The sequence below is a fragment of the Trachypithecus francoisi genome, unplaced genomic scaffold, assembly GCF_009764315.1.
Source record: "Trachypithecus francoisi isolate TF-2019V2 unplaced genomic scaffold, Tfra_2.0 Lachesis_group5, whole genome shotgun sequence".
Classification (NCBI taxonomy): domain Eukaryota; kingdom Metazoa; phylum Chordata; class Mammalia; order Primates; family Cercopithecidae; genus Trachypithecus; species Trachypithecus francoisi.
In genome coordinates this window covers 13,874,319-13,892,458 of record NW_022681470.1, presented here as the reverse complement: position 1 = coordinate 13,892,458, position 18,140 = coordinate 13,874,319, and positions in this window count along the sequence as shown.

The following is an 18,140-nucleotide window of genomic DNA, read 5'->3' as shown; positions in this document are numbered from 1 at the left end:
TGGAGAATTCAGCCTGTGCCAGGGGTTGTGTTAGGGACTGGGGGTTCGACCGTGTTAAGACACGGTCTCTGTCTTTAGAGAGTTTGTAACTGGGAGAATAAGACACATAAGAAACAGATATTTTTGGTTTCACGTGATAAGGGCTGTGGTACAAATATTCAGAGGTTGTTGTTGCAGCTTAGGAGAAGGGCAGGACACCTGGTTGTGTGGAACACAGGGAGGGAAGGGGAGGGAGGCAAGTGTGAAAGTCAGTGTACACAATGGGAGGGTTTGTACCTTCTCCTGAGGGCGAGAGGCTGGGAAGAGGTGGACCAGACTTGGACTCCAGCCTGGGGAGTGGCAGGGAGGATGCCGGAGCTATTCGGGAGGTGGATGAACGAGGTCAGGGTGGGAAAGAGTGGGAAGTGGTAGTTAATTGAGGTGGATGAGTCCAGCAGCCCTCTGACGAGTGGACAGAATGGACGGGAAGGTACTAGAAGGTAAAGACACCTATCAGGAAATGAAGGACCTGGTACAAAGTGAGAAAAGCTGGAATGGAGAAGGAACAAGACAAATAGGTTCTTGGAATGGTCCAGCTGCCTTGCTGAGAGTGGCCTGTGAAAGGGGCGATCTTACTGCAGTGAGGTTTCTCTTTTAAATAAGTCTGCTCCTTCTTTCTGTTACATCAAAAGAAGAAAATTCCTCAAAACCGCCCGAAGACCACCACTGCTAACACTTTGGAAACATTTCCTTCAGATCATTTTTCCTGCATCGATTTGTGTTGGTTTTTTTTTTTTTTTTTTTTTTTTTTTGAGACGGAGTCTTGCTCTGCCGCCCAGGCTGGAGTGCAGTGGCCGGATCTCAGCTCACTGCAAGCTCCGCCTCCCGGGTTCCCGCCATTCTCCCGCCTCAGCCTCCCGAGTAGCTGGGACTACAGGCGCCCGCCACCTCGCCCGGCTAGTTTTTGTATTTTTAGTAGAGACGGGGTTTCACCGTGTTAGCCAGGATGGTCTCGATCTCCTGACCTCGTGATCCGCCCGTCTTGGCCTCCCAAAGTGCTGGGATTATAGGCTTGAGCCACCGCGCCCGGCCTGTGTTTGGTTTTAACATGGTTCTAATCACACTGTGGATCTTTGCTGCCTTTAACATTCTAGTGTGTGTATTTCTCTGCATGTTAAATTTATCCTGGCTATGACAGATGTTCATGTTTTCAGGTAGATTTACGTGAAGAGGCTCACTTGCCACTTTTCGTTTCCTGCATCACAGTAAACTTTGCAAATGTTGCGCCATTCCCTTCCTTCCCTCCCATCCCCCCCTTCACTCACTCACTCACCTCACTCACTCACTAACCTCACCTCACTCACCTCACCTCCCTCCCTCACCTCACTCACCTCACTCACTCACCTCACTCACTCATCTCACCTCACCCTCACTCACCTCACTCACCTCACTCCCCCACCTCACCTCACCCACTCATCTCACCTCACTCACTCACCTCACTCACTCACCTCACCTCGCTCACTCACTAACCTCACCTCACTCACCTCACCTCCCTCCCTCACCTCACTCACCTCACTCACTCACTCACCTCACTCACTCACTAACCTCACCTCACTCACCTCACCTCCCTCCCTCACCTCACTCACCTCACTCACTCACCTCACTCACCTCACTCACTCACCTCACCTCACCTCACTCACCTCACTCACTCACCTCACTCACTCACTCACTCACCTCACTCACTCACCTCACTCACTCACCTTACCTCACTCACCTCACTCACTCCCCACCTCACCTCACCCACTCATCTCACCTCACTCACCTCACCTCACTCACCTCCCTCACTCACCTCACCACACTCACTCACTAACCTCACTCACCTCACCTCACTCACCTCACCTCACTCACCTCACTCACTCACTCACCTCACCCACTCACTCACCTCACCACACTCACTCACTCACCTCACTCACCTCACCTACCTCACTCACTCACCTCACCTCACTCACTCACTAACCTCACTCACCTCACCTCACCTCACCTCACTCACCTCACTCACTCACCTACCTCACTCACCTCACTCACCTCACCTCATCTCACCTCATTCACCTCACTCACCTCACTCACCCACCTCACTCACTCACCTCACCTCATTCACCTCACTCACCTCACTCACCCACCTCACTCACCTCACCTCACTCACTCACCTCACCCACTCACTCACCTCACCTCATTCACCTCAATCACTCACTCACCTCACTCCACTCACCTCACTCACCTCACCTCACTCACCTCACCTCACTCACCTCATCTCACTCACCTCAATCACTCACTCACCTCACTCCACTCACCTCACTCACCTCACTCACCCACCTCACTCACCTCACTCCACTCACCTCACTCACCTCACTCACCTCACCTCACTCACCCACCTCACTCACCTCACCTCACTCCACTCACCTCACTCACCTCACTCACCTCACTCACCTCACTCACTCACTCACCTCATTCACCTCACTCACTCACCTCACCTTACCTCACTCACCTCACTCACCTCACCTCACTCACCTCACTCACTCACCTCACTCACCTCACCTCACTCACTCACTCACCTCACCTCACTCACCTCACCCACTCACCTCACCCACCTCAGTCACTCACTCACCTCACCCAGCTCACTCACCTCACCTCAATCACTCACTCACCTCACTCAGCTCATTGCATTCACTCACCTCACCTCACTCACCCACCTCACTCACCTCACCTCACTCATCTCACCTCACTCACCTCACTCCACTCACTCACCTCACCTCACTCACCCACCTCACTCACCTCACCTCACTCACCTCACCTCACTCATCTCACCTCACTCACTCACCTCACTCCACTCACTCACCTCACCTCACTCACTCACCTCACTCACCTCACCTCACTCACTCACCTCACTCACCTCACCTCACCCACTCACCTCACCTCACTCACTCACCTCACTCACCTCACCTCACTCACTCACCTCACTCACCTCACCTCAGTCATCTCACTCACTCACCTCACCTCACTCACCTCAATCACTCACCTCACTCACCTCACTTCACTCACTCACCTCACTCACCTCACTCACTCACCTCACCTCACTCGCTCGCTCACTCGCTCACTCATTCACTTGCGCCTGACCTTCTTTCTTTCCTTCCTTCTTTTTTTTTTGGAGACAGTTTCGCCCTTGTTGTCTAGGCTCGAGTACAGTGGTGAAATCTCAGCTTGCTGCAACCTCCGCCTCCGAAACGATTCTCCTGCCTCAGACTCCCACGTAGCTGGGATTAGAGGCACCCACCACCACGCCCAGCTAATTTATGTACTTTTAGTAGAGACGGGGTTTCACCATGTTGGCCAGGCTCGAACTCCTGAACTTAGCTGATCTGCCCGCCTCAGCCTCCCAAAGTGCTGGGATTACAGGTGTGAGCCACTGTGCCCAGCCTCTTTCCTTGTTTCTTATACTTCCTAGTTCTCTTCTTACTGCCTCCCTTCATTTCCAGGGTCATGAATAGACATTTTCTTTCAAATCAGCAAGTTTCTTTGTAAGACATACACCAGAGAATATCTCTAAGGCCTAAACTCTCAGAGGTTTCAAGGCACCTGCTGGGCAGAGGAAGGATTTCCGGTGATGGAGGCCTCACTCCAAGGGGCGGGGAACTGGCGGCTGATGACTTAAGCCAGGGACACTTGTCAAGATGAAGAGGAGAGGAAGGTGAGACTTGGCCCAGGCAGATGAAGGTGTTTCCTGGATTTTTCAAATCTACAGAGGCTCAGAAAGAGGAGACTATAACACATTCCATTTAGAGAGGGGGAAAAATGTATGTTGTATCAGCTAAGCCACTGGCCCACATTTGGGAGGAATTTGCATACTAAAGAGCAGGGCCAGGCACGGTGACTCACGCCTGTAATCCCAGCACTTTGGGAGGCCGAGGAGGGCGGATCACGAGGTCAGGAGATTGAGACCATCTTGGCCAACATGGTGAAACCCTGTCTCTACTAAAAATACAAAAATTAGCTGGGCGTGGTGGCGCGTGCCTGTAATCCCAGCTACTTGGGAGGCTGAGGCAGGAGAATCCCTTGAACCCAGGAGGTGGAGGTGGCAGTGAGCCGAGATCATGCCACTGCACTCCAGACTGGCAACATAGCAAGACTCCGTCTCAAAAAATAAAATAAAATAATATTAAAGAGTAGGAGTTCCCAACCCTGCTCTAAAATACCTATCGGTCCATGGCCTGTTAGGAACAGAGCCACATAGCAGGAGGTGAACGGCAGGCAAGCAAGTGAAGCTTCATCTGTATTTACAGCCACTCCCCATCACTCCCATTACTGCCTGAGCGCTGCCTCCTGTCACAACTGCTGCAGCATTAGATTCTCATAGGAGCTTGAACCCTATTGTGAACTGTGCATGGGAGGGATCTAGGTTGCTCCTTATGAGAATCTAATGCCTGATGATCCGTCACTGTCTCCCATCACCCCCGAGATGGGACCATCTAGTTGCAGGAAAACAAGCTGAGGACTCCCACTGATTCTAGACTGTGGTGAGTTGTATAATTATTTCCTTATATATTATAATATAATAGTAGAAACAAAGTGCACAATAAATGTAATGCACTTGAATCATGTTGAAACCATTCCACCCTCCAAACGTGGAAAATTTGTTTTCCACGAAACCAGTCCCTGGTGCCAAAAAGGTGGGGACCACTGTTACAGAGTGTTTCCAGTTAGGCTTCATAAGAACCAGTTTGTTCTTCCTTTGCTTCCTACCTAATAGGTACACACAGCCTCTCTCTCTCTCTCCCCTACAACCCTGTGTCTCTCTATGTCTCTCTCTCTCTCACACACACACATACTTTCTCTTTTTCTCTGTATCTTTCTTTCTCTCTGTCTGTTTCTCTCTCTCCTTGGCTCTCTTTCTCTCTCCTTTAACCCAGTGAAATTTCCAAAGGAGCATTTGTTCAGTACTCATGATAACAAGTTTCTTTTGTCCCATATGCCTGCCACTGTCCCTAGCCCTTGTATGTGTATTTTTCACCACACTTCCAGGAGGAAGATACCATCATTATGCACAGAAAGGATACCTCGCTTGTCCACAGTCACACAACCAGTCAGTGTCAGAGGCTGGATTTGAACGCAGTGTGTTTAGGGAGTCACCTGATCCCAAAGTCCATTTTTTTAACCACTGTGCCATACTATGATCTTGCTATGTTATATTCGTTCAACTTCATCGTTTTCAAAGAGAAGATAGAATCACAGTGGGATTTTACTGCAGAGACAAACATTATGTTCAAGGTTCTTTTGACCTGAATGTAGATGATGTACCAAAGACTCACAGTTTCTTGCAGTTCAGTCTTTGGGTGACTGCTTTATCTAGCCAGGCAAGGAGTAACCCAGGAAAATGTTTTGCCTTTTCCTGAGCTGTCTGGAGAACAGTTAGGCCTTTGCCTTAACAGTGCAGCCTGGCCTTAGCGACGTTGAGCCTTTGCGTTCATCTGACCTCCATGACCGAAGGCCTCAGAGTGAGGACAGTGTGTTCCACTGGCCTGATCTAATGAGAATATCATTGCCTGTGCCCGGTGTGTTGGGGCAGTCCACCCTCTCATCCCCTAGTGCCCCCATTCCTGTCTCTGTATTGACAAGCAGAGTAAGGAATCTGGGAACTCTGTCTGGAAGACGAAATCACCAGTGTTGATTTCTAAAGCTCCCTTTTGTGTGGCTTGCTTCTGTGAGGTTCTTGAAAGACTTTCACTCTGCAGCAGCCAGGACTGTAGTCCACTCACCCCCACTAGCCACATGCTTCCTGCCCCAAATGTCAAGGTTTTCATTTGACCATGGTATAATGAGCTGTATAAAATTAAAAACAGCTAAATACCACCTTATTTACAGTAATTTTCTATTTTCTGTACTCATCACCGAAACCTCTCCTTAACAACGCCAACCTCCAGATCATACCAATCACCACTGAGAAGCCCAATCACTACAACCACTAACCACAACATAAATCAACGTGAGGACCTGAGAGCTCACTCGCTCCCACTCTGTCCCTAGCCCAGCCTGGTTTTTCCATCACATGCTTCTTAGGCAGCAGGGAGCTGAGGCAGGGGGAACATTTAGTTCCCTTTTCAAAGACTGGGGACACTTAAAAATATCTCCAAGTAAGCAACAGCATTCAGAGGATGCTTATTTAGACTTTGTAGGAGCCTGGTGTTGGGACTCTGGCTCCTGGATGGCCTCAAACCTGCCCTTGGGCTTGGCCGAGGCTGGTCTGGGAGTACCATTTGCAAATGGCTCTTGCTTCACTGTTGCGTCTCCATCTGGGTAAACAACCTAGCAACAGCCCTGGCTCTTCTTAAGGTTGTCTGTTATAGACTGAACTGTGTCCCCCTCAGATTTATTTGTTAAAGTCCTGACCCCAGTACACCTCAGAATGTGACTGCATATGGAAAAAGGGCATGTACAGCAGTCATGAAGGTTAAGTAAAGTCATATGGATTGGCTCTAGTTCAATGTGACTGGTATGCTTCTAAGAAGAGGAAGAGACACCAGAGCTTACTCTCTTTCCATGCACACAATGGCCGTGTGAGCACACAGTGAGAAGACGCCATCTGCAAGCCAAGAAGAGAGGCCTTGGTAGAAACCAAACCTGCCAACACCTTGATCTTGGACTTCCAGCCTCAAGAACTGTGAGAAAATAAATTTCTGCTGTTTATTCCACCCAACTTGTGGCATTTTGTTATGGCAGCCCAAGCCAACTAAGATACCATCCATGTAATTTCTTCTTGTATGGCAAGGTCTTCACATGAGACATGAATGAATCAATGGCCATTTCTATGCAGAAATTTAGAAGCATTCTTGAGTTATCATGGGGCGATTTAAATTCTCCATATATGAACCCCTCTAGTCTGTACTTTCTTATAGGAAAATTCTCTGTGAGATTGGAATATTCTAGAAGTTAACCAAAAGGATCTTAATTTACTCTATCTCCTATTCCTCACATTCCTAGCACTGTTAATTACTCTTCTCCCTCAACCTCTGCTCCATCCCTTTGGCAAGCCCATGCATTTAGTAGATGTTTATTGAGGGCTTCTTTAGGCCAGCCTAGGCTTTAGGCACTGGAGCTATGGGAATGAAGAAAACAGGTAAGGCACGTGGTCTCACATGGCTTCCATCCCAGCAGAGGAAAACAGAAATAAAAATAAATAAATAAATAAATAAGGACTATATCAGGTAGTGAAAAGCTATTCAGAAATTTTAAATACAGCAATACAAGAATGACTGCGAGCCTGCTTTGGTTAGGCATACAGGAACTCTGTCCTTTCCAACTAAAAACCATTCTACTCCCTCTTCTCCTCTTTCCATCACCATAACTACCCCTTGAGTGCAAGCTCCTGGGCTGGGCTCCTGCAAAAGCATTCTAATTGACCTCTCTGCCACCTCCTTTGCACCACTGCAGTTCATTTTCCACATAGCAACTAGGGAAATACGTAAAAACAAAGCTGATTTTCATTATTCACAATAGCTGTGTTCTATAAAGTCTCTTCAAACCCTGAATTCCAGAATACTGAAGCATTGCTCCTAGGGGAAACACAGGGTTAGGTTCCTATGAGCCTCTGATCACCCATCAATACATAAGTTTGTTTTATGTGTATTTCTGTGTAAAGACACCTTATTTAATACGTATTGTTGACTCATTAACATTGAATTCATGGCTAACAGCACAATAACTCATGCCTGAACAAAGCTTATCTAACACACATACTTTCTACATAAGGCACTTTCTGGCCTTCCTGTGCTTATGAACACTAGACGGCACTTCAGCACTTTAGCACTAGTCTGCAGCGGGGGCAGGAAGAGCGGATATTTTAAGCAACAAAATCACCAACAAAGAGCCAAGAAAATGTAAAATAAGATGGCACTAAATAGACCACAAAAAGGTCACTTGTTTATAGTATGAGAGCTGAAACAAGAAGACAGCATGTCACTCTGTTTGACCTTAGCTAGCAACCTGCAAGTTAGGTGAGTCACATTTTTTGCTTTGCTCATGTCTGTGAATGACTGCAAACTTGTCACCCAGTATTGATCTTGGGGTAATATACAGGTATTCCTATGGTGTAAATGTATCCCTTCCAAAATTCAGGTGTTGCCAATGTGACAGTATTGAAAGATGAGGGCTTTAAGAGGTGATTAGGACATGCAGGCTCCTCCCTCTTGAATGGGATTAAGGCCCTTATAAAATAAGCTTCACACAGTGTTACCTCACTTGCCTTTCAGCCTTCTGCCATATGAAGACACAGCATTCCTTCCCTCTGGAGGACACAGCAACAAGGCACCATCTTGGAAAACAGAGAGAAGCCTTTGCCAGACAACCAAACCTGTTGGTGCTTTGATCTTGAACTTCCCAGCCTCCAGAACTGTGAGAAAATAGCTTTCTGTTCTTTATAAGCTACTCAGTCTCAGCTATTTTGTTTTAGTAGCACAAATGGACTATTTTTGGTATTATGTCAGGAATATTTCTCTGTATTCCATTGGTGAGCTACACGTGCTTCATGGGAGTTGATATGCATAGGAATCATAGACTCATGGTAGCAAACATTCAGTATCTGTTAAGTAAATGACTGAATGCATTAGTAAAATTTCATGTGCTGCTTTTCTTTAAGTTAGGAACTGTTTCATTACATTGAAATCTCCAGCCACTAGCACAATACCCATTGTAGATATCTAAGTTATGTTTGATGAATGAATGAATGAAGAGTCATAATTTTAAATATTAAATTAGACATAATAAGAACAGTTTATGAACTCTAAAGCTTTTGAAAGTGCCCAGATAGTCTCTTCAGAATCACCACAAAATTATTTATCAACCTCTCGATCCACAATTAAATGTGCTATACCTCTATTTTTTGAAAAATTACTTCTTCAATATTTTTTGTTTTTTATTACTGTGACTATGAAAAGATTACTCAACTCTATTGATTGCCAATATAGAATATTTCAGCTACATGATGATTTAATAAGGGTTTTATAGATTGGGAACTCAATTCTCATCTATTTACGATATTGTGTTCATGAGAAAAATGGATTCCAAGGTCTAAAACATAGACTTTATCTAATGCTTTCTGAAAATACAATTCATTTAATAATATAGACACTTAACTGGATTTTGTTTATTCTCAAATACGTGGCATAACCTCAAATCTCAAAAACGGTCATGGGGTATCAGACTTCGTATGATTTTCTGTCATATTTAAGTCAAGTGGCTTTTTTCTTCCAAATTGCTTACGTCTACAACCATTCTTTTATACTTGTTGAATATAGATTTAATTATTGTCATATGCATTGAGTCTCTGCTTTTTATCAAGTTTCCCTTTCCTGGAAAGTTTATGACACAGTGAATTGACTTAAAGTAGATTATATTTTACCTTAGGAACAAAAATAGAATTGAAGAGTTTTGTTCTTGATTTAACATCAAATGAATTTTAGATACGGCCATAATATGTCACAAAGGCAAAAACACAACAGTTTAAAACCTCTATAATCAATTACAAGAGTAAAATTAATGTCCAAGCCATTTGTGTTTAGTCGATTATGTGTTTTATAATAAAAAGGGCTGTGTCTGTGTGTGTCTATAAAATATAAATTTTCCACCTCCTCCTTGACAGTCCATTCTATACACTGGCGCCAGATTAATCTTTACAGGTGAGACTCCAAGTTCACAAACCTTCCCTAACTCACCTTCACTCACAGGGCCAAATTGGAACCCTTAACATAAAAGTTCCCCTCACAAGAGCCTCAGCTCCCTCCACCCTTCTCCAACTCCTTCTAAATCCTGGCCTGCTGTTTAGCAAACTAGTTAGCAGCTCCTGGCCCTTCACAAGCATCCCCCCTCTTTTCCTGCCTTGATTCCTTGGTTCTCCTATCTGCTCAACCCCTGACCACCTCTCCACCACAGCAAATCCTGCTCCTCCTTCAGGAGTCTGCTCAAGTCCTCTTAGGCCTCGCACGCCATCCCTCTAGGCAAAAGGACTCCCCATGTCCTACCCTAGAACACAGATTCAGCAGGGTGCATGGCTTGTGCTTCCTAGGCTGGCTGGCTGAATCCATCTGCCACTGTGCTTCAGGAAGAAAGGGAGAGAAACCAAATTTACTGAGGACCTCCTATGTGTCAGGTACCCAGCCGAGCATTTTTATAAATGTTCTCTCACTCCTTACCAGGTAGGCACTGGCAATTTCATTTTGACAGCTGAGAACACAAAGGATAAATAACTGGTTGAAGTAACTCAGCTGAGAAGTGATAGAGCCAGAATATAAGCCTGGAAAGTACACGGGAAGGATATAAAACTAAAAATCAGGAGATCTCCAATTTAATTAACCTTTCTGAATCTCATTTTTTTTCTCATTAATGGAAATGGCTAACACCACCTACCTCATGGAAACGTGCAAATTAACTGAGGACATTATTTTGAAAGGCTTTATCAGCTGTGGAGGTTTCTTTTCTCTTGGTGCCTAGCACACTCCAATGCTCAATAAATATTTGTTACTAGATTGATTTCTATGTCTTCTCTTAAAAGCTGCACTGTTAGTCTCCCATGCCACGTCTCCCTGCTCTTAGCTGGTTATGATAATATTCATGTACCCAACTTTGAAAAAAAATCATGCCACGATTTGCTGAGAACCATTTCCTGGTCCAGCATGATGAGAGAGTCAACACTTACCTGAACACATTTGCAAATATTGCTTAATGTGCTCAGGAGACAGAAGTCCTCCCAGTATTTCTGTAATCTGTGTTCCGTGGTGCTAACGAATTCTAATGTGGAATGTCAGTTTGCTTCTTCCCCTTGAAAGATAACGACTGTCAATAATCATCACCATGTCTCCCGCTTGTAGAGCTCACTTAAACGTTCTAAAAACCCTTGATAGGGAGTGATATCAGCCTGTTCCCTCTGGACCAAGCTACCTAAGGAAAGCAGTATTGGTCTCATGCTAAGTCATTTATTTTTGCTAAGAGTTCTATTGTTCCTTCACACGATAGTGATAACTGAGTTTTGGCTTCTAACTTATCTTTCCATGCCTTCTGAGTATTTGCACACTATATTTGGCATATTTCATGGTCTGTGCTTCTGTTCTTTATTTCAATTTTCAGTTTCCTCCCTCACTCCTCCTTCTTTTCATGATTACCCAGCTGAGCTCCGTGCAAACATGTCTTCTCTATTCTCATCACAATATCATTTTGACCCTCAGCTTTCCTATTTCATCTTTCAGAAATTTCCCCAAACAGTCCTCTCTTGCCCTGGTGTAATTAGGGCTCCTATCTCTGAACCTCTAGAGTTACAACTTGCCCTGATCCGCAGTTTCTTTCCTGCTTGTAAATTTCCTTTCCTCCAAGTAGTAAAATTAGTAACTCTTTGCATTTCTTAATTGTAGTTTCAACAGCTTGGATTCTTTTTGTAGGAAACTTGCTTACTCTTTGGAGCTCCTTTTCCACCACAACTAGGCTGTACAAAACCAAAGTTATTTTTAAGATGGAGTGGTCCACAAAAATAGGCACCAACCAGTGCTTTTGTACATAAAGTCAATAACTTCTAGATATAGATTTTATTTCTCTACCATACACCCCTGCTCTATACAATTACCCAGTGATCAAAACAGAAACCTTAGCCAAACAAACGCATCCTATGGTGTGCAATGCTTTCCCTTTCTTATCCAGTATACAAGCCTTTTTCACTCTGCCTAGTTCAACTCTTCATACATATTAATCGGTCCCATTGATTGATCTTTCCATTTTACAGCCATTAATGGACACCTCTCTGATGGACATCAGATAGTTTATCCACTTTAACCAGGCTGATCGATTCTCTTTTCTGAAGAACGCTTGCTTTAGAGAAGTCAAGGAAACCAATTTCTCTTCCTGCTTTCTTTTACCAGTCTTCTGAGGAAGAGCCAAAGGTGAGAGGCGCTGTAACCCATGAGGCTTTTTTTTTCCTTCCTTTATGTCCTCACTCACACCACCTCTTTCTCTGCCCCAAAGCGCTCCTGCCACATCTGTGCCCCAACACCACTTGTTACTTAGCATCCATGCCAGCTGGCTGTCACGGCCACATTTACAGGTGATGTGGGTGAGCACTGTTCTTGGTCCACACATCCTCCCCAAGAGCCCTGTTGAGCGGGGATGTGACAGGGCCAGGCGTCACTTAAAGATCGTTCATGGGCTGCTAACAGGCTGGGAGAACAGTGGGTCTGAGTCAGAGCTGTTCTTGCTGTGGGTGATGGCTGGTCTTCTCTGGTCAAGCTGACCCAGCACTGCTCAGCCAAGTCTCTCAGGATCAAGTGTTCATTCTTCCAGGCATTGGCCCAAACAAACATTCTTGGAAGGCCACCTTCCTTTGTTAACTTTATTAACAGATAAGTTGCTAGTACGAAGGAGTTCTGGGGCCACCTGAGGCATAGGGACAGTTTCTGCGCTGCTTGAGAATAATCCCTTTGGGAGATCATTTGCTTAGTGACCAGAGCCTTGTGTGAGCCTGAGAGGTAATTAGGTTATAGGTGCGGAGCAGATCCACTTGTACCAGCTGTTCTGGAAGAGGAAGAAGATGTGTGAATGGAAGAAAGAGATGCATTCAAGGTTACAGAAGGAAGGTCAGCGGGAAAGATGAGAATTTAGGATTCTCACCAATAGTTAGAGGTTTGTTTGTTTTTAATTCCCAGAAGAATCATGAATAATCGATAGTAATAATAATAGTTGACCCATGTACACTCTTTTATGTACTAGACACTGTTCTAGTGGTTTAAATGTATTCACTTATTTGATCTTCATACCACCCATAAAAGTCCCCATTTAACAGATGAGGGCAAAGGACACCCACAAGTTCAGTAAGGTGGCCAGGGTCACACAGGGAGAAGGATGTGGGACCAGGACTCAAACCCTGGCAGTCGGGACCCATAGCCTTAACTGTGTGTGTGTGTGTGTGTGTGTGTGTACATATGTGTGTGAGAGAAAGAGAGAGACAGTGGGGTATGTTTCAAAGACAGACATGGAGGTGGTGATAAGCATATGGTTCATATGAGTCCCCTCCAAAGACTATTTCCAGACTCCAAGAGCTAACATTGCTCCAAGAGCTAACATAACATGGCTCCAAGAGCTAACATTTACTGAGCACCTATTAAATCTTGAATTCTTACAATAATTCAGCAAGAATTTTCAGTTTTGAGGTGAGAAAACAGATTCAGAGAAGCAAAGTGAATTGACCAATATTACCCAGATAGTAAGGCAGTTGGGGGACCAAGACTTGAGTCCAGAGGCCAAGCTCTTTGTGGCCCACCTTGTCTAGAGAGGGCTCCCTCACCTTGTCAAGTGTATGTGTCAATCAGACTATGAAGTAACTCACAGAATTCTTTCATAAATTTGTTTGAATTTTCATTACACATATTATCCAAAAGACTCTTCCATGTCATCTGGCTGATAAATTTCTGATCTCACTCTGTGGATCACTGGAAGAACAGAATGGACTCCTCCTTGCTGATCATTTTTATGTGGAAACTCAAACCAATATTGTGGATTCATTGACATGCATATACTTCAGAACTAAGATAGCACAGTGCTAGTCCCTGAATGCTTGCCCTAAGGAAGGAGCTGCCCCAAAACACAATTCAAGAAGATGCTACACGGGCCTTTCCATTCCACAATTTAACTTAGGATCTGATTGTTTTTGCATTTTCCCTTTCAAAGAATTTTGTAACTAGCCAGAAGATACGAATGTCACCTGCGTCCTCATCTGGACACCAGCTAGGATCTAAACTTAACGGGCAAACTCATGTGTGGCTTCAGGCAGCATCACTTTGCATGGGGTTTTGTCTGAAGGTGGATGAAGATGCAGGTAGCTGAGGAGGACAGTAATATGGGGAGGCCAGTGTGGTGTCTGTTAGAAAGTGGTCTGTAGCTCAGCATGGTCCACGGGTCAAAGGATCTGCAGGCAAGACTGTAGGTGCTGATTTATAAGGGGCTCCGGGAGAAGGGGCCAGGAGCAGTTCTGCTTTAGAGGAGTGACAGTTGCACAGGGTGGAAGAGAGGTCTGTTACCCCAAATCAGGAAGGACCTAGATGTTTTCACTGAGGAGTGGGGGCCAACTGTAGCCATTAACTGGGTGGGGACTGGGCAGCTGAGCAGAACAAAGGAAGGGCTGTTTGTGAGTACCTGTGACACACCCCTCAGGGTCCACAGAAAGTCTTGGAGAGGGATGCCCTCCTGTACTGGGAGTGCTGCAAGGATCAGAGCCTGTGAAATCTGGATCGTTGCTATTAGTGTGACTCATTAGTATCCACAGACTCCCTGCCCTGGGGAAATATGGTTTATAAGAACAACACCCATAAGAGTGGGGAGTGGGGTGGTCCATGAATACAGGTGTGATGGGTTCTCTACTACCAGGCAGCCTGTGAAAAGGAGGTAGGGTCATGTCTGTGCTTGGGTATAAGCATGTGTTAAGTGAATAAACAGTTCTCTTTAAAAGATCTCTCAGGTAGGTGCCTTGAGTTTCAGGGTCACGGATATGATCCAAGTTGCAGGAGCTCTGAGTATGGAAGTCTGAGACTTTTGGACTTAGAAACAAAAACACATAAATGGGAAGCCCTGGAAGCAGTGGAAGAACCTGGAAAAGTCCATCTGTCCAGAGGCTGTCAACAGTAGGCACAGCAAAGGGCACGTTACCTTGGCAGGTGCACAGCATGGACTGAGCCTAGGGAGTTTCCGGAGGTAGGGGGCACCTAGGCGTCCAGGCATGTTCACAGGCAACCACATACAGACATATTTTGAGGGCAGGTGGGGCTCAGTCTCCAGGGTTTCCAGCTTACCTGACACTGTCCCCCAATTCCCAAGCAGGTGTTTGAGCCAGACCCCCATGCAAGCAGGGACAGGACGCCCTGTGCCTTCACTAGTTTTGGGCAGACCACCAGCAGTGCTGGGTGCAGTCCACATATCTGCTGAGTCTTTCATCTTCACATTGTGTCTTGGTACTTTTAATTAAAGGATCCCAGAAAGCCGACTCCTAAAGGAGGCTGGTGTTGAGCCAGGCCCTTATATAACACACCTACTTGCTATAAACAAGAGCACCAGAGAAAGGTTTCCAACTGGATTGAAAGTGTTCCCCCTTTTGTCTGCAGTTTGGACAACTTCAAGGCTGTAAAGATGAGACTACCCCACATGTATTATTGTCCTTACATGTTCTCTCCCTTTTTGTTCTCTCCCTTCTAACTCAACCTTCAACTCCTATCATGGAAGGAAATAAAATTGTATGTGTGCATGTGTGTGTGTGCCTGTGTGCATGCATGTATGTGTGAATGTGTACGTGTGTTTTTCTTAGCATAATCCGCTTTAGCAGGCTGCTAGATCTGACCAGTAGCAGCAGCTGTGGCAGCTGCAGCAGTGGCTGATTGCTCTGGAAGGGCATGCATAAGCCTGTTTGATGGAACCAAGAAGGAGGGCATTTAAAACCTTCATGTCTTTCTACTGCTCTTTCCAAGCCCTCATTAGCTTCACTAGAGGGAAAACTTATCTCGTAGGGTTCAGTCGCTGTCTTCCTCTGGGCACACAGCACAATCAGGAGGGACTTCCTTTCAAAATAAAGGAGGTGGAGTTGGATTTTTAAAAAGAGAGAAAGAGAGAAGAGCATACTCTCTCTCATCTGCTGAAACTCACTGAGCCAAGTGACCTCCTGAAAAGGTAGGAAGACATTGGTTTTGTGTCCTACTCCCTCTTGGCCCTCTGACTCTGAGACCCACAGGTGGTCCCAGTTAGTAAAGGGGGTTTCTGGTCCTGTATGAGTGTGCTTTGTTTTTTGAGGGAGCCTGAATACTACCCATCCAACCTTCTATACCATCTTTCTCCCTGACATGGAAAGATTACAGTTCCCAGATAGATAGCTGGAAATTGCTTCGCGGAGAGGGTAGAGCGGTGACTGGTGGGAATAAAGTGTTCTGGATGGGAAGCCCCAGAGGAAGCCACTGACCGCAGTGCATGCTGGGGGTTGTAGTTCTCGTGTACTCCGCGGGTCAACACGTCAGAGAAGCAGGCAGAGGAACCAGCTCAGTAAAACCCGAGCTATGTGATGTGAATGCTTGCTGGACCCCGAGATTTAGGCTAAAGTGGGCCAGCCAAGCCTGCCTGGTGAAGACACAAGAAAGATACTCAGTCTCCTTATCCACGTTTATATTTTGCCACTTGATCTGTTAAGAAATGAGTTAAATGTTTTAAAGTTTTCCATCTCTTTTTCTTTTTTTTTTCCTGTCAATCCCTTACATTTGGTACAAGTTTTCCTTTATATATGACCTGGCTACATTATTCAGGGCTTAATATATATGATGGAAGATCATATCCTTTGTCAACAAAATACTACCTTCTGTGACCCATTAATTCTTCCAGTCTTGAATTTTAATTGGACTGACAATCATTTTGTGATTTTTTTTTCTTTTTGCTGTGCTTTCTGGGTCAGTCTTTTAATTTTTATGAGTTAGTATGCCTCTTCTGGACAGCATAAAGTTGAATTTTCTAGGAAAACATAAATTAACTCAATAAGTAGATTCCCTGATAAATCAATAAGTATAGAAGATATTAAATAAGTTGTCAAAGACTGCATTCAATAAAGTCAGGCAACTCAGATGGGTGTGTAGTTTGTTTATGGGTTTTTTCAAACCTTCAACAAAAAATTAATTCCCATTCTAAACAAATTATTGCAGAGCACAATATACGTAAATCTTTCCAAATCAACATATACATTCCAAATTAACTTATAAACATGTAATCTTGTTAACAAGCCTGATGAACCTAGGACAAAGGAGGCAACTGACACCAATAGAACTTACAAGTATAGAGAAAAAGCTTTAAAATGTTTTAGCAAATCAAATCCAGCAATATATTAGAAGAATATACCATACCAAGGATATTTGATTCCTGAAATGCAAGGATGGATCAATATGAGAAAACTAATAATACAATTTATCACACAGAAAGGTTTCAGAAAAGAAAAATGATCATCACAATAAATACTAGAAAGGCATTTGGTAAAATTCAACATTCATTCCCAGTAAGATCTATTAATTAACAGATACCCACCATCATAGTTAACAATGAAATAATAAAGATGTTTTCATTAAAATCAGGAAGCAGTTGAGGATGTTAATTACCACAATATTGGTAAACATTTTCCTAGAAATTTCTGTTGTAAGACATACAGAAAAGCAGTAAAAATATCAAAAAAGATAAAAATTATTACTTGTAAGTTATATGATTAGTCTGTCTAAAGAAACTTGAGTATAACCTAATCACTTTACATGCATCCTATGAAACAAGTATTGTATCACCCCCATTGTACAAATGAGGACACCGAGGCCCAATATCATACACCTAGTAATAGAACTGGTATTTGAATCCAGGTAATCTGACTCCAAAACCCTGTCGCCTAACCACCTGTGTTACACTGTCTTTCCTTGTTTCACTCTATAAAGTTTAGCTATCATTATTATAGCAATATAAGAAACACTTTTCCTATATACCACTAATAACCAACTAGCAATACATTTAAAAGAATATTTAAATTCAAAATAGCAAAACCATATACAATTCATAGAAATAAACCTAACAAGAAAATTGCACCTGAAGAGAAGTTAACAATTTAATGAGGGGCATAAAAGAATATTTGAACAATAAAAAAGTGTATATTTTCCTGGATAGGACAAATAATAGGAAGATGTAAACTTTTTTGAGATAATTTACACATTTTTCTTTTTTTGAGACGGAGTCTGGCTCTGTCACCCAGGCTGGAGTACAGTGGCACGATCGCCGCTCACTGCAAACTCTGCCACCTCCCTGGTTCAGGCCATTCTCCCGCCTCAGCCTCCCTAGAAGCTGGGACTACAGGCGCCCGCCACCACGCCCGGCTAATTTTTTTGTATTTTTAGTAGAGATGGGGTTTCACCATATTTGCCAGGATGGTCTCCATCTCCTGACCTCGTGATCCGCCCGCCTCGGCCTCCCAAAGTGCTGGGATTACAGGTGTGAGCCACGCACCTGGCCGAGATAATTTACACATTTAATGCAATTCTAATTCTTTATTTTTTTTTGGAATTCAGTGAAACGATACAATGAAA